Genomic DNA, 23992 nt, shown 5'->3' on the forward strand with positions numbered 1-23992 from the left:
TTATGATAAGTAAGAATTTAAAACAAAAGGATCAATGCATGAATGTTCATAATAAGGCAAATAGGACACTAGGATTTATTAATCGAAGCGTTAGTAACAAGACATCTGGTGTGGTTCTTCAGCTATATCTTGCTCTGGTTAGGTCCCATTTAGGTTATGCAGTTCAGTTTTGGTCGCCATACTATAGAATGGATATAAATTCACTTGACCGTGTCCAACGTAGGATGACTAAGTTAATTCCCCAAATTAGAAATCTTTCATATGAAGAAAGATTAACAAAGCTTATATTGCATTCACTGGAAAGGCGAAGAGTTAGTGGTAACATGATAGAGGTTTACAAGTAGAAGAATGGACATAACAAAGAAGATATTAATAGGGTAATAAAAGTATCAACTCAAGACAGAACACGAAACAATGGGTATAAATTGGATAAGTTTAGATTTAGGAAAGACTTGGGTAAATACTGGTTCGGTAACAGGGATGTTGATTTGTGGAACCAATTACCGTCTAACGTGGTGGAGGTGGGGTCCCTCTATTGTTTCAAGCGGGGGTTGGACAAGTATATGAGTGGGATTGGGGGGGTTATAGATAGGAGCTGCCTCGTATGGGCCAATAGGCCTTCTGCAGTTACCTTTGTTCTTATGTTCTTAAATAGTTTAAATCCATTTTTTGATATTCAGCTAATAGTTCTTTATTTTCTACATTCATCCACGTTTCGGTAAGCGCGATAATATCTATTTTTTCTGTGCAGACAAGGGCATTTAAATCGTTTATTTTATTTCTTAGACTTCTACTGTTAGTGTAATATACCCTAAGTGAATTGTTATTTTGAGAGCCTTCTCTTTCCCTGATAATTTTGACAATTCCTTTCTCCCTCAAACACATACTTTTATTACCTCCTTCCTCCCTATAAATTCCCATACCACTATCTACTAACAGTTTAAACCCAAACAAATGCATCTAATAAATGGTTCCAACGAGTTCGCAACAGCAACAACCCCAGCCCTCGAAAGATGCACCCCATCCCGAGCATACATTTCATTTCTTCCATAGAAGTGTCCCCAGTTGTCTATGAAAGATATTGCATTAAATTTGCAATATCTTTCCAGCCGGCAATTGACACCAAGTGCCCTCGACATCCATTCATTTCCAACTCCCTTTCTTGGAAGAATGCCACATATGATTGGGATCCTATGCCACATATGATCCTTCCATTATTTCTATATCATGCTCTGGTTAGGCCCCATTTAGATTATGCAGTTCAGTTTTGGTCGCCGTATTATAGAATTGATATAAATTCACTTGAACGTGTCCAGCGTAGGATGCCTAAGTTAATTCACCAAATTAGAAATCTTTCATATGAAGAAAGATTAACAAAGCTTAAGTTGCATTCACTGGAAAGGCGAAGAGTTAGGGGTGACATGATAGAAGTTTACAAGTGGACGAATGGACATAACAAAGGGGATATTAATAGGGTATTAAAAGTATCGACACAACACAGAACACGAAACAATGGATATAAATTGGATAACTTTAGATTTAGGAAAGACTTGGGTAAATACTGGTTCGGTAACAGGGTTGTTGATTTGTGGATCCAATTGCCGCGTAACATGGTGGAGGTGGGGTCCCTCGATTGTTTCAAGCATGGGTTGTACATGAATATGAGTGGGATTGGGTGGTTATAAATAGGAGCTGCCTCGCATGGCCAATAGGTCTTCTGCAATTGCCTTTGTTCTTATGTAACAGTTGATTGTTTCAAGCTTGGGTTGGACATGTATATGAGTAGGATTGTGTGGTTATAAATAGGAGCTGCGTCGTATGGGCCAATAGGCCTTCTGCAGTTACCTTTGTTCTTATGGTCATATGGTATTAAAAGTATCAACACAAGACAGAACACGAAACAATGGGTATAAATTGGATAAGTATAGATATAAGAACATAAGAACATAAGAACAAAGGTAACTGCAGAAGGCCTATTGGCCCATACGAGGCAGCTCCTATTCTATAACCACCCAATCCCACTCATATACTTGTCCAACCCGTGCTTGAAACAATCGAGGGACCCCACCTCCACAATGTTACGCGGCAATTGGTTCCACAAATCAACAACCCTGTTACTGAACCAGTATTTACCCAAGTCTTTCGTAAATCTAAACTTATCCAATTTATACCCATTGTTTCGTGTTCTGTCCTGTGTTGATACTTTTAATACCCTATTAATATCCCCCCGGTTATGTCCATTCATCCACTTGTAAACCTCTATCATGTCACCCCTAACTCTTCGCCTTTCCAGTGAATGCAACTTAAGCTTTGTTAATCTTTCTTCATATGAAAGATTTCTAATTTGGGGAATTAACTTAGACATCCTACGCTGGACACGTTCAAGTGAATTTATATCCATTCTATAATATGGCGACCAAAACTGAACTGCATAATCTAAATGGGGCCTAACTAGAGCAAGATATAGCTTGAGAACCACACCAGGTGTCTTGTTACTAACGCTGCGATTAATAAATCCAAGTGTCCGATTTGCCTTATTACGAACATTTATGCATTGATCCTTTTGTTTTAAATTCTTACTAATCATAACTCCCAGATCCCTTTCGCAATCCGACTTCGCAATCACAACACCATCTAGCTCGTATCTTGTAACTCTATCATCATTACCTAACCTCAGAACTTTACATTTATCAGCATTAAACTGCATCTGCCAATCCTTTGACCATTTCAAAACCCTATCTAGATCAACTTCAAGTGATAGTGAGTCCTCCTCCGAATTAATTTCCCTACCGATTTTCGTATCATCGGCAAATTTGCAAATGTTGCTACTCAAACCTGAATCTAAATCATTTATATATATTATAAACAACAGAGGTCCCAGGACAGAGCCTTGAGGCACTCCACTTACAACATTTTCCCACTCTGACTTGATTCCATTTATACTAACTCTCTGTTTCCTTTGGTATAGCCATGCCCTAATCCAGCTTAATATAGCACCCCCTATACCATGAGACTCTATTTTTTTAATCAGTCTTTCATGTGGCACTGTATCAAAAGCTTTGCTAAAGTCAAGGTATACAACATCGCAATCCTTACCACTATCAACTGCCTCAACAATGCTAGAATAAAAAGATAACAAATTTGTTAAACATGAACGGCCATTTATAAAACCATGTTGCGACTCAATTATTAATTTATGTTTTTCAAGATGAAGACGAATTTTATTTGCTATTATAGATTCGAGTAACTTTCCCACAATAGACGTTAGGCTAATTGGTCGATAGTTAGACGCAAGTGATCTATCTCCTTTCTTAAAAACTGGTATCACATTAGCAACTTTCCAAAACTCTGGCACTCTGCCTGACTCTATTGATTTATTAAATATGGTTGACAGTGGGTCACAAAGCTCCTCTTTGCATTCTTTAAGCACCCTAGCAAACACTTCATCCGGCCCTGGGGATTTGTTTGGTTTGAGTTTTACTATTTGTTTAAGAACATCCTCCCTGGTAACTGCTAAACTCGTCAACCTGTCCTCGTCCCCACCCACATAGACTTGTTCGGCTGAAGGCATATTGTTAAGTTCCTCTTTAGTAAATACAGATACAAAATTTATTAAAAATACTACTCATCTCTTCATCACTATCTGTTATTTGACCTGTCTCAGTTTTTAATGGACCTATCCTTTCCCTAGTCTTAGTACGATATAACTGAAAAAACCCTTTAGGATTTGTCTTTGCTTGCCCTGCTATGCGAACTTCATAGTTTCTTTTTGCTTTCCTTATCTCTTTTTTAACATTTCTAACCAGTTGTACGAATTCCTGTTCTAAAGTGACCTCCCCATTTTTAATCCTTTTGTACCAAGCTCTCTTTTTACCTATAAGGTTCTTCAAATTCTTTGTTATCCACTTTGGGTCATTAGTATACGATCTATTCAATTTGTATGGTATACTACGTTCCTGTGCTTTGTTTAGAATATTCTTAAATAAGTTATATATTGAATCCACATCGAAATCCCCATTTAAGTCACCTATCGCTGGGTTCATGTCTCGCTCCAAGACCGGCCCACACCCCATACCCAAGCCTTTCCAATCAATTTGACCCAAAAAATTTCTTAGGCTATTAAAATCAGCTTTTCGAAAATCTGGCACTTTAACAGAATTTTCTCCTACTGGTCTATTCCATTCTATGCTAAATCTGATTTCTTTGTGATCACTGCTCCCTAGCTCACTCCCTATTTCGATGTCATTAATTTGCGTTTCCCTGTTAGTTAACACAAAATCTAAAATATTATTTTCCCGTGTTGGTTCCTTAATGTGTTGCGTAAGAAAGCAATCGTCAATTAATTCTAGAAAATCTTCTGCTTCACTATTCCCTGTTTTGTTCAACCAGTTTATTCCGCTAAAATTAAAGTCACCCATGACATAAATACTGTTAGATCTAGATGCTCTAGATATTTCATCCCATAGATGCTTTGCTTCCATTCTGTCTAAATTTGGTGGCCTATATATTACTCCTATTATAATATTATTAGCTTTTTCGTTTAATTCAATCCAAATAGTTTCTGTGTGTGGCTCTGTTTTGATTCCCTCTTTGAGACTACATTTCAAATTGTCCCTAACATATATGGCTACTCCACCTCCTCGTCTAATATATCTATCTGTGTGAAATAGTTTAAATCCATATATTTGATATTCAGCTAATAGTTCTCTATTTTCTACATTCATCCACGTTTCGGTAAGTGCAATAATATCTATTTTTTCTGTGCAGACAAGAGCATTTAATTCGTTAATTTTATTTCTTAGACTTCTACTGTTAGTGTAATATACCCTAAGTGAATTGTTATTTTGCGGACCTTCTCTTTCCCTGATCGTTTTGCCAATTCCTTTCTCCCACAAACACATACTTTTATTACCTCCTTCCTCCAAATCAATTCCCATACCTCTATCTACTAACAGTTTAAACCCAAACAAACACCTCTAACCACTTCTTCTAGCGAGTTCGCAACAGCAACAACCCTAGCTCTCGATAGATGCTGGTGGCCCAATATAGGAAAGACTTGGGCAAATACTGGTTCGGTAACAAGGTTGTTGATTCGTGGAACCAATTATTAGAAGTCTTTCATATGAAGAAAGATTAATAAAGCTTAAATTGCATTCACTGGAAAGACGAAGAGTTAGGAGTGACATGATAGAAGTTTACAAGTGAATGAATGGACATAACAAAGGGGATATTAATAGGGTATTAAAAGTATCAACTCAAGACAGAACACAAAACAATGGGTATAAATTGGATAAGTTTAGATTTAGGAACCACAGGAGACATCTCCCGTCACGCAGGGTGCAGTCGCACCTCCACAGATATCCAGTATCAGCTCTTGATACTGGTAATGGCTCAAAAGGGCCACCACTTACAGGCTATTCATGCCCGTGCCACCTCTTGGGTGGCTTCATCTTCATCTTAACACATTCACAAAGGAGACATCTCCCGTCATGCAGGGTGCATTCGCGCCTCCACAGATCTCCAGTATCAGCTCTTGATACTGGTGGTGGCTCGAAGGGGCCACCACTTACGGGCTATTCATGCCCGTGCCACCTTTTGGGTGGCTTCATCTTCATCTTAACACATTCACAAGGGAGACATCTCCCGTCATGCAGGGTGCATTCGCGCCTCCACAGATCTCCAGTATCAGCTCTTGATACTGGTAATGGCTCAAAAGGGCCACCACTTACGGGCTATTCATGCCCGTGCCACCTTTTGGGTGGCTTAATCTTCATCAATCAATCAATCATTTAGGAACGACCTGGGTAAATACTGGTTCAGTAACAGGGTTGTTGATTTGTGGAACTAATTACCGCGTAACGTGGTGGAGGTGGGGTCCCTCGATTGTTTCAAGCGCGGGTTGAACATGTATATGAGTGGGATTTGGTGGTTATAGATAGGAGCTGCCTCGTATGGGCCAATAGGCCTTCTGCAGTTACCTTTGTTCTTATGTTCTTATATAGGCCACCAAATTTAGACAAAATGGAAGCAAATCATCTATGGGATGAAATATCTAGAGCATCTAGATATTTCTAACAATATTTATGTCATGGGTAACTTTAATTTTAGTGGAATAAACTGATTGAACAAAACAGGGAATAATGAAGCAGAAGATTTTCTAGAATTAATTGACGATTGCATTCTTACGCAACACATTAAGGAACAAACGCGGGAAAATAATATTTTAAAATTAACTTTTCTACTATACACAGACGCCGTCTTGTAGAATCGGCTCTGATACACAATGTACCCAACATGAACTTGAGTCCTGGCTTTGTTGCTGTGGACTCTTCCCTTTCACAGTATATACTCAAATGCTCTAATCTTTCTAACAAACGTGACTTAACATAAGCTTACCCCTTCCATTTATCTTTCTTTCTCTTTCCTTTTCTTTCTCTCTTCTCCCCTTTTTCTGTTCATTGTCTTCTCCTGTCTTGCTATCCTCTTCTTTTTCCTATTACTATCTCCTTCTCATTCGGTGCTTATAATAGGAGCTGCCTCGTAAGGGCCAATAGGCCCTCTGCAGTTCTCATTATTACTACTATCCCCTACACCTTACTTCCCTCCTCAGCTCTCTCTTGCCTATTTATTGCCTGTCGTCGTCCCTTCAACTTCTAGTGTGTGATCTGGTCAACATACTTCAGCCGATCAATCATACTCCGATTGGTCAACATACTTCAGCCACGTTATTGTGACTCATCGCCTGTACATTCATCCATGTTTCGGTAAGCATGATAATATCTATTTTTTTCTGTGCAGACAAGAGCATTTAATTCGTTTATTTTATTTCTTAGACTTCTACTGTTAGTGTAATATACCCTAAGTGAATTGTTATTTTGAGGCCCTTCAATTTCAATGATCATTTTGCCAATTCCTTTCTCCCCCAAACATATACTTTTATTATCTCCTTCCTCCAAATCAATTCCCATACCACTATCTACTAACAGTTTAAACCCAAACAAACACCTCTAACCACTGGTTCCAACGAGTTCGCAACAGCAACAACCCCAGCCCTTGATAGATGCACCCCATCCCGAGCATACATATCATTTCTTCCAAAGAAGTGTTCCCAGTTGTCTATGAAAGATATTGCATTAGATTTGCAATATCTTTCCAGCCTGCAAAAAACACGAAGTGCCCTCGACATCCATTCATTTCCCACTCCCTTTCTTGGAAGAATGCCACATATGATCGGGATTCCTCCCTTGCTCCTAACTATTTCTATTATTGTTTTGAATCTCTGTATTCAAATCAATCAAATCAAATGTTTGGTAGCCCTCGATAGATGCACCCCATCCAGAGCATACATGTCATTTCTTCCATAGAAGTGTTCCCAGTTGTCTATAAAAGATATTCCATTAGATTTGCAATATCTTTCCAGCCTGCAATTGACATCAAGTGCCCTCGACATCCATTCATTTCCCACTCCCTTTCTTGGAAGAATGCCACATATGATCGGGATTCCTCCCTTGCTCCTAATTCTATTGTTCCTTTGAATCTGTATTCAGATCAATCAAATCAAATATTTGTTTAGGTAAGGTACATACAAGAGATTTTACAAAGAGTGATGGATTGCCATATTGGCTAAGTATATTGTGTTTGGCTAGATAAGAGTAAAGCTGCTTGTAGATTAGTTTTTCAAAAATGTGTGACAAGTTAGGCAGGATTGATATAGGTCTGTAGTTGTTAACATCTGTAAGATCACCACATTTGTGTACAGGGGTTACTCTCGCTCTTTTTAGGATATATGGAAAGGTTTGGAGTTCAAGTGACTTGTTATTAGTTCCTCACTTCTAACTCGCCCAACATCATTACCCCCTGCACTAATACAAATAATGGGTTTGTTCCCATTTCCTGTCATGATATCTTTCATGTTTCCAACAATATCACCAATACCAGCTCCCGGATAGCAAATCCTTATCCTGTTCCCCTTATCTCTGGCACAAAACGTTCTGTCTAAATACCTCACCTGGGAATCTCCCACAACCAAAGTTCGCTTCGTTCCAATCAGGAACGTTAGTTTACCTGCGCTTCAATGCTCCTCGTTGCTTTGCCTTTGCCTAAGGACTTCTAACTTCTCCTCCTTGAACCTGTAGTTCAAGGAGGAGAAGTCAGAAGTCCTTAGGCTATTAGGTGTCGGTTTTGCCAAGGTCTTCTTAAGACCTCTGTCCTTTACAACTTGCCAAGACGAGGTCTTTTTAATACTGGTTAATATATATAATATGCCTATGTAATAGGCTTAATCTTTATCAATCAATCAATCGTGTTGGTGCTCCTGGGAGACATCTCCCGTCACGCAGGGTGCAGTCGCGCCTCCACAGATCTCCAGTATCAGCTCTTGATACTGGTAATGGTTCAAAAGGGCCACCACTTACGGGCTATTCATGCCCGTGCCACCTTTTGGATGGTTTAATCGTCATCTTGGACACATTCATGGGAGACATCTCCCGTCACGCAGAGTGCACTTGCACCTCCACAGATCTCCAGTATCAGCTCTTGATACTGGTGATGGCTCAAAAGGGCCACCACTTACCAATTCATGCCCATGCCACCTATTGGGTGGCTTCATCTTCATCTTAACACATTCACAAGGGAGACATCTCCCATCATGCAGGGTGCATTCGCACCTCCACAGATCTCCAGTATCAGCTCTTGATACTGGTAATGGCTTAAAAGGGCCACCACTTACGGGCTATTCATGCCCGTGCATCATTTTGGGTGGCTTAATCTTCATCATCATCGCCTGGCGTTACTGGAGGGGTGTTTGGGGGGGGGTGAATGTGGGCTGGGGGGATCCGAGAAGTATCTGGGGGGTGAATGGGGGTCTGAGGGGGGTGCTTGGGGGGCGAATGGGGGCTGGGCATCTAGGGAGGTAGGTAGGAAGGTCTGGGGGTAGGGCCTGGTTAGGTAGGTTTGGAGTAGGAAGGGAATACTGGGTCTGAAGATTAGGAAGGGTCTGAGAGGCATATAGAGGGGTTGAGAGTCAGATAGAGGTTGATAGGTTAGGGGGAGAAGGATAGAGGGGGTAGGGGGGGGGAGAGGGGCGGATGGAGCATAGATAGTGAGAGAGGGGGGGAGGTGTTATTAGTCAGGGGGAACTCAGGGTAGGAGTGGTCATTAGGGAAGAAGGGAGGGAAAAGGGAAATGGAGGAAGAGGTGTAGGGTCCCCCATCCCCCAAGGGGGGACCATGTGCCCCCCCCCTCTCGCAAGGGTAGGGGGGTCACATGGCAGGAGAAGGAATGAGGAGGGGTGATGGCTGGGCAGGTTTTGGGGGTTGAGAGGATGAGGGCTGGGAGAGTTTTGGGGGTTGAGGGGATGAGGAGACCCTTGGAATGTGGGATGAAGCAGATGGATTTGAATGCGATGGTGTCAGGGGAGGTGTTGGGGAGATAAGAAGGAGGAGGGAGGGCTGATTTGGTCTGACGCTCAAATGGGAAGAGTTGTATCGTGGAGGTTTCCTCGCCTGTGGGCTATCTGTTCCTCTTTTGTCATGTATCTGTCAATATACATGTTGTAGTAGTTTTTGCTACCTCTGGGTAAGTGTTTGTGATGCAGTATGTAATCTTGCCAGATGTGTTCCAAAGTAATGAACATGTAACTATTGCAGGATGTGTTCAGAAACGGTAAACATATAACTATTGCAGGATGTGTTCAGAAGTTGTGTATTTCAGCCTGCCCACAGAGGTGCTGGAGCTGGTGTTCGCACATGTGCCTATAGTACATCTGTTGACTGTCGATGCAACTGTCTGCCGCTACTGGTACACAGTTATACTTAACCCTGCGGTGAGTAATGCAACCCTACAGTGAGTAATGCAACCCTGCAGTGAGTAGTAGAACCCTGCAGTGAGTAATTCAACCCTTCAGTTAGTAATAAAACATAATGTTGATATATATAATCGTTCACTGAGTAATACATTATAGTGGTAAGTAATATAAACCTACAGTGAGTAATACAACACTGAATTAAATATTACATAAATTGTGCATTGAAGTTTTCATGTTATGTAGGAAATGAATTTCGAAATTATATGTAAGTATGGAAAATTGCTGCATTCAGAATGTGAAATTTTCGTAATTAATGTAATGTTCGTACTGATACATTAATGTACATACGTAATGTACGTACTGTTATGTAATTACATAATGTCATACTGTTAATTCGTTTGTCTTAATTCTCTATTGAACTATTTCAGTTTATCCCCTGGAGAAAAATTCACCATAGACAGAAACTGGCGCCATGGAGAGTACCATCCAGCTTACCGCTCTTCCACACTTGCAGGAGTGACATGGTGCCAACCACTCACATCATGTCTACCCACTGTCAGCGCCACGGTTTTACTTCCGTGAGAGACTGTATCCCCAGTGTCATCAGGTAAGATAACACAACGATAGACTGTATCACCAGTATCATCAGGTAATATATCACCACGAGAGACTGAATCCCAAGTGTCATCAGGTAGGATAACACCATGAGAGACTGTATTACCAGTGTCATAAGGTAAGATAACACCATGATAGACTGTATCACCAGTGTTATCAGTTAAAATAACACCATGAGAAACTGTATCCCTAGTGTCATCAGGTAAGATAACATCACGAGAAGTTGTATTCCCAATTTCATCAGGTAAAATAACAGCATGTGAGACTATATCACCTGTGTTATCAGTTTAGATATGTTACGAACCCGGATCCAGCGTCCGAGCCTGGAGCAGTGACAAACACGCCATCTGTGGGTCAGCTCCCGAAACCCCCGCCAAACGAACGACGACACCTAGTGAGGACAGCGTGTACTGGCCTCGAGGACCAGTTTCCAGTCTGGTTCAGCGCTCAACACCGCCGCTCCTGACCTCTGGTGAGGTGGTGCTCCGACGACAGCGCCATCTATGGACTGGATACGTCAGGTGTTTGTGTCTGAGGCTGTAAGTGTGGTGTTTTAGTGTCCCTGTTATTGATGACGTGTCTGCTTACAGAGCCGACCTGGGACCACTGTGTTGAAGGTGGAGTCAGTCTACCCGAGGCAGCCAGTCTCCATACTGTGAAGTTTGCTGCAGCTGTTGTGACGTCGTCCCCCCGGAAGAACACTGTGGTGTGTTAAGCCTGCCAGTGGAGTGGCAGTGAAAGGATTTACCCGGGACCGACGGTTGGAGACGATAATCCACTGGGGTATTAAGGACAGGAGGGTGATTGGTGATATCACACGAGACTCCTGTCTAGGGCGTACCCCTTTTGTCGTTCGTGGAGTGGCCGTACCAGCCTTGGTGGCTCAGTACCTGCCAGCAGACCTGCTGGACGTGTGGTTGACGGCCTCCACGATGGTGCCCCCAGTGGACCTGTGTTGTGGCTGACCTGTGGCCAGGGTAGGCTCGGCGTTCTCAGAGGACACGTCTTGAGGCCACGAAGAAAGCACCGCGGACTCAGCACCTAGCTTCTTGATCAAGAGTCTTCAGCAGAAGACTAGATTGTGCATAATCCCCTTGTTAAGTGTTAATACCCCTCCCCCTTGTGCACTCTTTTATTTTATATATTTAAATGGTGATGGTACTAATTATAATATTAAGTTCTTAGCTTTCTTTCCCTACTCCCTTTAAGTTACTTGCGTCACGGATCTCATCCCTTGATAGCCAATACTGGCTTGGGAACGGATACATATATCTTCCTCTAACAACATCAGAGTAAGGACCCCGTTGCGTCCCGAGAGGGCCGTAACAAGATAACACCATGATAGACTGAATCACCAGTTCCAGCAGGTGAGATAACACCATGAGAGACTATATCACCAGTGTCATCAAGTAGGATAATACCATGAAAGACTGTATAAGTAGTGTCATGATACAAAGTAGTGCCAAGATAACAGTAGTGGATACCAAGACTATAACAGTTCATTTTAGCTTTCTCATGGCAGGATTGTAGTCTGGGTCGTTTTAAGTTACGTGGTGACACACGGTCATAGTCCGGGCCCTTTTTAGTTACCCCTACAATGCACAGTTGTAACACAGGGCATTTTTAGTTACCTCGGTGATGCGCGGTTTCAGTCATCCCTAATTTTAGATGAGTGACATAATCAGCCAGTTTTAATCATCTTTCAAATAGTCCAGTTTTTGAAAATGTAAGGAAAATCAATGAAAATGGGATTTATAATAAATATTTATTATAAATCCCATTTCCATTGATTATTTATTTATACCCATTTTCAATTATTTATAATTAAATCATATTTTCAGTGATCGCATGTGTATTACCATTTTCAAAGATTGCTTGTTTATACCAAATACCTACTTATAGATTAGTTAAACCTGAAACATATTTATTCCCCCCCCCCTCCTTATGTCAAGTCAGTCATTAACTGACACTAAAAATTTAAATAAACTGCAGAAGGCCTCTCCACAAGAAGCAAGAAAAAAGCACAATGCTCTTTCACCCTGTGCCCCTGTTACCTAGCAGTAAATAGGTACCTGGGAGTTAGTCAGCTGTCACGGGCTGCTTCCTGGGCTGCGTGTGTGTGGTGTGGAAAAAAGAAAGAAAAAGAAATTAGTGGAAACAGTTTATTGACAGTTGAGAGGCGGGCCGAAAGAGCAGAGCTCAATCCCCGCAAGCAAAACTAGGTGAAACTAGATGAATACACACGCACACACACCAACGTCTCTCCGATTATTGAATAAATACCTAATTGATATCCCTTAGAATCATCCACTTTAATCATGCTACCTATATAAAATTCCAGACTGGCAGTAGGATGCGGCTTCTTAAAACTATCCTTATAAGAATTCCACAAAGCTTACTTAAATGGCCTTAGGAATTTTTTGGATGAAATAGATTGAAAAATCTATTGGGCTGGTCCTGGAGCGAGAGGTGAACATTGCAATGGGTGATGTTAAAAGGGAATTTCGATGTGGAATCAAATTATAACTTACATACAAATATTATAAGAAAGCACAGGAACGTAGTACACAATACAAATTCAATAGATCGAATAATAATGACCCGAAATGGATAGTAAATGACCTGAAGAACCTTACAGGAAGAAAGAGAGCTTGTTACAAAAGGACTTAAAATAGAGAAGGCAGTTTAGAACAAGAATTCATTCCATTGGTTAGAAAAGTTTAAATAGAGATAAGAATGGCAAAAAGAGACCATGAAGTTCGTATTGCAGGGCACGCAAAAACAAATCCTACAGGGTTTTATCAGTTATATCAAATAAAGATTAGGGAAAGGATAGATCCTTTGGTGAGGTTCTTCAGTTATATCTTGCTCTGGTTAGGCCCCATTTAGATTATGGAACTCAGTTTTGGTCGCCGTACTATAGAATGGATATAAATTCACTTGAACGTGTCCAGCGTAGGATGACTAAGTTAATTCCCCAAATTAGAAATCTTTCATATGAAGAAAGATTAACAAAGCTTAAGTTGCAATTACTGGAAAGGCGAAGAGTTAGGGGTGACATAATAGAGGTTTACAAGTGGATGAATGGACACAACAAAGGGGATATTAATGGGCTATTAAAAGTATCAACACAAGACAGAACACGAAACAATGGGTATTAATTGGATAAATTTAGATTTAGGAAAGACTTGGGTAAATACTGGTTCGGTAACAGGGTTGTTGATTTGTGGAACCAATTACCGTGTAACGTGGTGGAGGTGGGGTCCCTCGAATGTTTCAAGCGCGGGTTGGATATACAATATACAATCCCATGTACAATCTCATATACAATCCCATGTATATGAGTGGGATTGGGTGTTTTTTTGGTTTTATAGTAAATTATCAATTGTATTTTCTTATTTTTGTTTGTTGGGCTAACGTTCCTATCAAAAATAACTCTCAGGACTCTTTCCTCTGTTTTATGAGCCTTCGAAAAGAAGTTCCTGTAAAATAGTCTAATAGGTGGTACAGGTGTTGTGTTTGACTCTTCAGAGGTTGCATGGTGTTTCACTTTTCTTTTTATGACGTCTTCAGCAAAACCGTTAGAGTAGCCATTGTTGACTAGGACCTGCCTTACCCTACAGAGTTCTTCATCGACTTCACCTTCCATCTTGAGCTGTGGCTGAGAGCACAGTCGAAGTAATCATTGACAACACTTCTCTTGTATCTGTCTGGGCAGTCACTATTGGCACTGAGGAACATTTCTGTTAGTTTCCTTAGTGTAGACTGCAGTGTGGAAGCCTGTTCTCATTTCCATGGCTGTTACATCTAGGAAGGGTAGCGTCCCATGATACTCCATCTCGTACGTGAAACTCAATACAGAATTCTTCTCGAATGCCTCCTTCATTCAATGCAGGAACCTGATGTCAGAGGTCTGCAGCAGCTGAAGGAGGCTTTCGAGCAGAATTCTGTGTTGAGTTTCATGTAGGAGAGGGAGAATGCTGGGAAGCTGCCCTTTCTAGATGTAACAGATGTAGATGTAAGAGACAACATTAGCAGCATGATAGAGCATCACTAACCTTGTTGTGGATATTGGAGGATGACGGGCAGCAGGCAGGTGCCAGAAGAAAGGGTAAAGGATCACTAACAGTATTGTGAATATTGCAGGATGATGGGAAGCAGGCAGGGGCCAGGAGCTGGAGCAGCCACCAAGTTGGTCCTTGAGAGACACAGACTGTACACCTTGGCAAGTGATACTCTGGAGAACATGGAGGAGGCGCTCATGCCCAGACCCTTCAACCTATGGCACGTCGCTACCCTCATTGTGTTCCGTAGGTGTTCCATGCTCATGTTCTCCTCTCATTGTATTTATTTTCCTGCCTCGCTCCTGTTCTCCTCCAATTGGTCCTGTTCTCTTTCCTCCTCCTTCCCAAGTCTGCAGTTCTCCTCTAGTTGTTCGTGTTCTCCTCACTTTTATCCTGTTCTTCCATAGCTCGTGTTCACCTTCAATTGCTCATGTTTTTCTCCCCTTTCTCCTGTTCTCCTTCCCTTCCTTCTGTTCTCCCTCCCACTATGTCCTGCTCTCCTTCCCTTCTGTTCTCCTCCAACTGTTATTCTTCTCCTATGCTATTGCTATACTCCACCTGTTCCTGTTCTACTCCCATTTTTTCTGTTTTAGCTGTTCTGTTCAATATCCATTGCTTCCGTTCTCCTTCCCTTGCTTCTGATTTCCTCCCTTAGCTTCTGTTCTCCTCTCCTTTCTTCTGTTGTCCTTTTCTTTCTCCCGTTCTCGTACTAATACTGTTCTCCTCCTTTGCTCTTGTTCATCTCTCATTGCCCTCCTCTCAGCTCACCTTCTCGTTGTCCTGATCCTGTTCTCCTTCCCTGGCTCCGGATTTCCTACATTTCCTCTTGTTCTCCTCCCGTTGCCCCAGTTCTAGTTGTTCCGTTTCTGTTCTATTTCCCTTGCATCTGTTTTCCTCCCCTTGCTTCTGTTCTCCTCCCCATTCTCCAGTTCGCCTTTCCTTTCTGCAGTTCTCCTCCTCTTCTTCCGGTTCTCGTCCCACTGATACTGTACTCTTCCTCTTGCTCTTGTTCACCTCTCATTGCCAAAGTTCCCTTGATCCGATCCTGTTCTCCTTCTCTTGATCCGGCTTTCCTCCATTTCCTCTTGGTCTTCACCCCCTAGCTCGTGTTTTAATCCCATAGATCGTGTTCCCCTCCCCTTGATCGTGTTCTCCTGCCCTTAGCTCGCGTTCTCATCCCATTGATCGTGTTATCCTTACCTTGATTGTGGATTGTGGTACCCATTATAATTATGATCAAATTTATTCATTTGATATATCAAGGAATAGTGATTTCTGTATGTATCGAACTGAGTTAGGTTGAGTATAAATAGGTGTCACGTATGGGCCAAGTAGGAAGATGCCTTTTTTATTGTTTTTAGATAGCCAATACTTTCCACAGCCAGGCTGTTTACTCATCCTTGCTGATAAGCAACAATAAATGTTATACAGGTGGAAATGGTAATTGAATATCGACAAGGAAATATACTCCATAATTCACCTATTCCGTATAATGTGAGGGAAGTGTATTAGCAATGATTTGATGTTGGCAGTGTCGGAGGACGTGTGGGACGTGGAGGGGGCGGTCCACCTGCTGCTTCACCCTCACTCTCCCCTCACTTATGTGATGTCACAGAGGCCTTCTACTGCTTAGCTTCCCTTCTGATTTACTGCACAGATCACTTCTGTTTTCCAACAAGGTGAGTTAACTATTATTATTATGTTCGGGTCATTCTTGTGGTGAGAAGTTTCACGATAAAAAGTATAAATGATCACAATAGTAGCAACAATAGTAATCTCATCTGGATAATATATAAGAAACGTTATATAGATGCAATGAGGTTTGTCGAATTGCCCCTTTAAAAGAATGTCGGATAGCAAGGTGACCCTCACGAACTTGGTGGTATTGGACCAGAAGAGTCTCTGGAATTCTACTATTATGTGACCTTTGTAATCTAAATACAAAAAAGAGAGATGTCTGTCCAATGTCAAAGGCAATACGCTTGCATAGCCTCACCCAGTTTTGTAAAGTGATTACCGAGGTGTATTTGTCCAACACAGTCGGATTGGGTCTGCTTTATTATCTAACTATAAAGTGGTCGGCTCCCATTGTCACCACCATCAAGTTGGTGGAAACTCTGGCACTATGTTAATGACGTAAAATATTCAATTCCCAGGCATGTTTCCAGGTTGTGTTGACATAGGGTGGGATCCAGCACGGATGTATCGACATTAGATTAATGATGCCCGTCTTACCAAGCACTTGGTTGATCCGGGTACCAGGTTGATCTGGGCACTTGATCGATCCGGGCACCAGGTTGATCTAGGTGCTGGTTTGATTAGGGAACTGGGCTAATTTGGGTACTAGGTTGATATCGGAATTGGGTTGATATGAGCAATGGGTTGATATGGGCATTGAGTTACTCTGAGCACTGGGTTGATCTGGGCACTGGGCTGATCTGGGGTCTTGGGTTGATCTTGGCACTGGATTGTCTTGGCACTGGGTTGTCTTAGCATTGGGTTAGTCTGGAAACCAGGATGATCTGAGCACTGTGTTGATCTGGGTACTGAGTTAGACTGGGAACCGGGATGATCTGAGCACTGTGTTGATCTGGTCACTGGGTTAGTCTGGGAACCGGGATGATCTGGGCACTGGGTAGATCTGCGTACTTGGTTAGTGTCAAAGAAACCTGAAGTACAATGTGTAGTGTCACAGTAATCTGACGTACGAAGAGTAGCGTCACAGTGACCTGACGAACCAATGACCTATCACACAACGTCAGGTGTCAGAGTGACCTGATGCACCCAGTGTAGCGTCACAGTTACCTGACAAATTGTCGTTTCACAATGACCTGACGTTCCAGGTGTTGCGTCACATTGACCTGACGTACCAAGTGTAGCGTCACAGTTACCTGACGTTCGAAGTGTAGCGTCACAGTGACCTGACGTACCAATGTAATGTCACAATGACCTGACGTACCAAGTGTATCGTCACAATGTCCTGACGTACTAAGTGTAACGTCACAGTGACCTGACGTACCAAGCGTAGTGTCACAATGACCTGACGTACCAAGCGTAGTGTCACAATGACCTGACGTACCAAGTGTAGTGTCACAATGACCTGACGTACCAAGTGTAGTGTCACAATGACCTGACGTACCAAGTGTAGTGTCACTATGACATGACGTACCAAGTGTAGCGCCACAGTGACCTGACGTTCCAAGTGTAGTGTCACAATGACCTGACGTACCAAGTGTAGTGTCACAATGACATGACGTACCAAGTGTAGTGTCACAATGACATGACGTACCAAGTGTAGCGTCACAGTGACCTGACGTACCATGTGTAGCGTCACAATGGCCTTATGTACCAATGTAGTGTAACAATGACCTGACGTACCAAGTGTTGCGTCACAATGACCTAACGTACTAATTGTTGCGTCACAATGACCTGACGTACCAATTGTTGCGTCAAAATGACCTGACGTACCAAGTGTAGCGTCAAAGTGACCTCAAGTTCGAAGTGTAGCGTCACATATACCTGATGTACCAAGTGTTGCGTCAAAATAACCAGACGTACGAAGTGTAGCGTCACAGTTACCTGACGTACAGAGTGTAACATCAGAACGACCTGACGTGTCAAGTTGAGCGTCACAGAAATCTGACGTAACAGATGGAATAAGTTGTAACAGGTCCGGACTTGGGACAGTTCTAACAGGTTGAGTGTCCGACAAAGTAGAGTCTAGGGACTTTTGTAACAAGTAGCGTCATAGCAGTGAGTCTTCCACATTGGTGTGAACATCAGATGGTGTTTTATCAAGAAGTAGAAAGAGGGTTAATAATTAATCAATTTTAGTAATTATAGTTAATTTAAGTTCGTTCAAGGGAAATATTTTTATGATGTTTACAGTCCAGAGACTGATGTTTTAAGAAGAATTCACGATATTATTAGCTGGTGAGGTTAATGGTGACATATTGCAATGATTTCCTCGTGTTCTTCTGAGGGAAAAAATCCATGGCAATCTCGTTTTCTTTGAGTTATCTTGTTAGTAGTAAATAAACAGGAAGAATATTTGTCAAATGTATTGAAAGTTAATAAATGGGGTTGTTTTTCCGATAAGTACCACCACCTGGAGTATTAAACTCTACCTCTATGATAACTTACAGGTACTACAACCTAGTGTATTAGACGCTACCGCTATGATAGCCTTACAGGTACTAACTTCTGTATGGTGTATTATACACTACCTCTTTGATAACATTAACAAGTACTACCACCTAGTGCATTATGCTCTACCACTATGAAAAGCCATTCAGGTTCCACCACCAGTGCATTATTCTCTTTCACTATGATAACCTTAGAGCTACTTCAACCTGTTGTATTATACAATTTCTCTATGATAATCTTAGAGGAACTACCACATGTTGTATTATATACTACCTCTATGATTTACTTACAGGTACTACTACATGGTGAATTATACACTACACCTGTATGAGAACAGATGGAGAACTGCAGGAATAAATTATCACGAAGACCTACAGCAGGTGATTGGGGGTCAAACAGCTGCAGCAGGTGTCTGTGGGTCAACAGTGGCAGCAGGTGTCTGAGGGTCACCTGCTCCAGCAGGTGCCTGTGGGTCAACAGCTGCAGCAGGTGTCTGTGGGTCAACAGCTGCAGCAGGTGTCTGAGGGTCACCAGCTCCAGCAGGTGTCTGTGGGTCAACAGTTCCAGCAGGTGCCTGTGGGTCAACAGAGGCAGCAGGTGTCTGAGGGTCAACAGCAGCAGCAGGTGTCTGAGGGTCAACAGCAGCAGCAGGTGTCTGTGGGTCAACAGCTCCAGCAGGTGTCTGTGGGTCAACAGCAGCAGCAGGTGCCTGTGGGTCAAAAGCGGCAGCGGGTGTCTGAAGGTCAACAGCTCCAGCAGGTGTCTGTGGGTCAAAAGCGGCAGCGGGTGTCTGAGGGTCAACAGCGGCAGCAGGTGTCTGTGGGTCAACAGTGGCAGCAGGTGTCTGTGGTCAACAGCGGCAGGTGTCTGTGGGTCAACAGCGGCAGCACGTGTCTGTGGGTGAACAGCGGCAGGTGTCTGAGGGTCAACAGCGGCAGCAGGTGTCTGTGGGTCAACAGCGGCAGCAGGTGTCTGAGGGTCAACAGCGGCAGCAGGTGTCTGTGGGTCAACAGCGGCAGCAGGTGTCTGTGGGTCAACAGGGGCAGCAGGTGTATGTGGGTCAAACAGCGGCAGCGGGTGTCTGTGGGTCAACAGCGGCAGCAGGTGTCTGTGGGTCAACAGCGGCAGCAGGTGGCGTTGGGTCAACAGCTGCAGCAGGTGGCGTTGGTCAACAGCTGCAGCAGGTGGCGTTGGGTCAACAGCTGCAGCAGGTGGCGTCAGGTCAACATAGAACACAGAAGGTCATCCACAGCGAGACTCTTCATCTTACTCAAGAACAACTAAGAATCATCAATCATAAAATAAAAGCTAATCATGTAAGTAACGTCCTTTAGTTTGCACTTTCTGCCAGTAATGTAAGTAACGTAACAATGTGTGTGTACTTACTGAAGACAGTCATGTAAGTAACGCCATAATATATGTTACTTACAGCCAGTCATGTAAGTAACGTCACTACGTGTGCACTTACAAAAAGCCATTCAAGTAAGTAGCATCATTCCGTGTGTACTTAGATCCATTCATGTAAGTAACTTCGCAATGTGTGTTCCTACAGCTAGTCATGTAAGTAACTTCGCAATGTGTGTTTTTACTGTCGGTCATATAAGTAACGTTACTACTTGTGAACTTACAGAAGACAGTCATATAAGTAACATCACTACGTGTGTACTTACAGTAAACACCGGGTTGTACAGTTACAGTACAGGGTTGAGAAGAATGTTATAATTGTTGTCCAGATTGTGAAGAATGATATAATTCAAGCAGGAAATGTTGACCAGACACACACTAGAAGTTGAAGGGACGACGACGTTTCGGTCCGTCCTGGACCATTCTCAAGTCGATTGAGAATGGTCCAGGACGGACCGAAACGTCGTCGTCCCTTCAACTTCTAGTGTGTGGTCTGGTCAACATACTTCAGCCACGTTATTGTGACTCATCGCCTGCAAGCAGGTAATATTATAATCAAGCAGATAATTGTTGTCAGGTTGTGAATGATGCTAAAATAATTGTCATGTTGTGAATGATGTCATAATTGTTGTCCAGGTTTCAATGGATGTTATATTTCCCGTCCATGTTGTGAATGATTGTATTATTGTTGTCAAGGTTGTGAATGATGATATAATAATTGCCTGAACTTTGAGGATGTTATAATTGTTGTAAGGCTGTGAATTATGTTATAACTGGTGGTTCAGGTTATGAATTATATTTTTAATTTGTTGTCTAGGGTCTGAAACCTAGAATAATAGATATGCTAATTGTCAATGACATTAAAGATGGTTGTCCAGTTTGTGAATAATGTTATAATTATTGTCCAGGTTGTGAAGATCGACGCCTTTGCAGGAGCAGGCAAGACTACAACCCTGCGGAGGTTGTGCCAAGAGCGACCACACACAAGGTTTCTCCTGCTTGTCCCCACTAAGTCACTCGAAGAACAATGTTCACAAACATTCCCCATCAATGTTACGGTGAACACTGCTCAGTCTATGGCTTTAGCACAAATTGGAACAAAGTAAGTTGAGGCATGCTGGTTACAATCATACTATTTGGCTATCCGGTGGCTACATTCACACTACAGGGTGCATGGTGGCTACAATCACACTACAGGGCTGCCTGGTTGCTACATTCACAATACAGGGCTGCCTGGTGGCTACAATCACACTACAGGGCTGTGTGGTGGCTACATTCCACACTACAGGGTGCCTGGTGGCTACACTCACATTACAAGGCAGCCTGGTGGCTACACTTACACTACAGGGCTGCCTGGTGGCTATGCGCACATTATAGGGCTGCCTGGTGGTTACACTCACACTATAGGGCTGCCTGGTGGCTACACTCACACTATAGGGGCTGCCCGATGGCTACACTCACACTATAGGGCTGCCTGGTGGCTACACTCACACTATAGGGCTCCCTGGTGGCTAAACTCACACTATAGGGCTGCCTGGTTGCTGCACTCATACTATAGGGCTGCCTGGTGGCTACACCCACACTATAGGGCTGCCTGGCGGCGACACTCACATTACAGGGCTGCCTGGTGGTTACACTCACACTATAGGGCTGCCTGGTGGTTACACTCACACTATAGGGCTGCCTGGCGGCTTCACTCACACTATAGGGCTGCCTGGTGGCTACACGCACACTAGAGCCTCAAACTAAAGCTCTGGTGCTGGTTTAAGATTATCTGAACCTCACACTTGGCAGTGCTGTTGTCGCGTGTTTGATCTTAACTCCGTCTCTCTTCTTGGAAATGTAATAGTCATATACGAACCTGACTGATCTACAGTTGATGGCAGTTGTACTAAAGTAACTTCCTGCTGTTCTCCAGGTTCATGAGGAAACTATTCGCCCGCACCAGTCTTCATCAATGTGATGGACAAAACAAATATATCTTAATATTTCAAGAAATCTGACATTTCAGTGTTTGGATTAGGGATTTCAAAAGAGCAACAATCTTTATGGTTGGTTTGGAAGAAATTATTATTCAATAATGTTTTGTTCTTTTGTTTTTCAGGTTTTCGTCAATTAATAAATTGGAGGACACATTTGGTCTGATTGATATATCTAAGTTCATCGACTTATGTAACCAGTCAAAAACCAGGTAAGACCAGCAAAGGCAATGAACAGTAGGATGTGTTGAAATATGGTCTCCTAAATTACTACATTATTTTCTCAATGTCTAATTTAAATGTCATCACAAACATTAGAGAATTGATGTGTGAAAGTCTGGTATAATATTATGTTTCATGTTGATCATTTAAGTCATTGGACACTTAACTCCCTTGGAATTAATTATCTGTATGTATGACAGCTATCTGTATAGCTTATGAGTGAAACACTGCCTCTCCTGTATGTATAGTAGCTGATTGTACAGCTTAATAGGGACACACGTACTGTTTGTCCTACATGAATGACAGCTGCTATTACAGCTTAATAGTGGCACACTGTATATCTTGCATATACAGCTTAACGATATACTGCATGCATGACAGCTTCACAGTGACACACTGCATGTCCGGCATGTATGATAGCTGCTTGTACGGCTTAACAGTGACACACTGTATGTCCTGCTTGTATGACACCTGCTTGTACGGCTTAACAGTGACACACTGTATGTCCCTGCACTTATGACACCTGCTTGTACGGCTTAGCCAGTGATACACTGCATGTCGAGCATGTATGGCAGCTGCATGATACAGCTTAACAGTTATTCACTGCATTTCCTGCATTTATGACATCTACTGTCATACATGCAGGGAATCACTGCATGTCCAGCATGTATGATACCTGCTTTTACGGCTTAACAGTGACACTGTATGTTCTGCATGAATAACAGCTGCTTGTACGGCTTAACTGTGATACACTGCATGTCCAGCATGTATGACAGCTGCTTGTACAGCTTAATAGTGACACACAACATGTATAGCTGGAAAAACCCTTTCCAGCTATACAACCGGTATAGCTGGAAAAACCAGCTATACAACCGGTATAGCTGGAAAAAACCCTTTAGGATTTGTCTTCGCTTGCTCTGCTATGCGAACTTCAAAGTTTCTTTTTGCTTTCTTTATCTCTTTTTTTAGTATTTCTAACCAGTTGTACGAATTCCTGTTCTAAACTGACTTCCCAATTCTTAATCCTTTTTGTACCACGTTCTCTTTTTACCTATAAGGTTCCTCAGATCCTTTGTTATCACTTTGGATTATTAGTATTCAATCTATTCAATTTATATGGTATACTACATTCCTGGGCTTTGCTTAGAATATTTTTAAATAGGTTATATATTTTGAATCCACATCGAAAAACCCATTTTACGTCACCTATCGCTGGGTTCACGGTCTTGCTCCAAGACAGGCCCACACCCTATTCCCAAGACTTTCCAATCTATTTGACCCAAAAAATTTCTTAGGCTATTGAAATCAGCTTTTCGAAAGACAGGCACTAACAGAATTTTCTCCTACAGATATATTCCATTCAATGCTAAACCTGATTTCTTCATGATCACTGTTCCCTAGCTCACTCCCTATTTCGATGTCCTTAATTTGTTTCCCTGTTAGTTTACACTAAATCTAAAATATTATTTCCCCGCGTTGGTTCCTTTATGTGTTGCGCAAGAAAGCAATCGTCAATTAATTCTAGAAAATCTTCTGCTTCATTATTCCCTGTTTTGTTTAACCAGTTTATTCCACTAAAATTAGAGTCACCCATGACATAAATACTGTTAGATATAGATGCTCTAGATATTTCATCCCATAGATGCTTTGCTTCCATTCTGTCTAAATTTGGTGGCCTATATATAAATCCTATTATAATATTATTTGCTTTTTCGTTTAATTCCATCCAAATAGTTTCTGTATGTGGCTCAGTTTTG

Source organism: Procambarus clarkii, chromosome 8 (genome assembly GCF_040958095.1).
Source record: "Procambarus clarkii isolate CNS0578487 chromosome 8, FALCON_Pclarkii_2.0, whole genome shotgun sequence".
In the NCBI taxonomy this organism is placed as follows: Eukaryota; Metazoa; Arthropoda; class Malacostraca; order Decapoda; family Cambaridae; genus Procambarus; species Procambarus clarkii.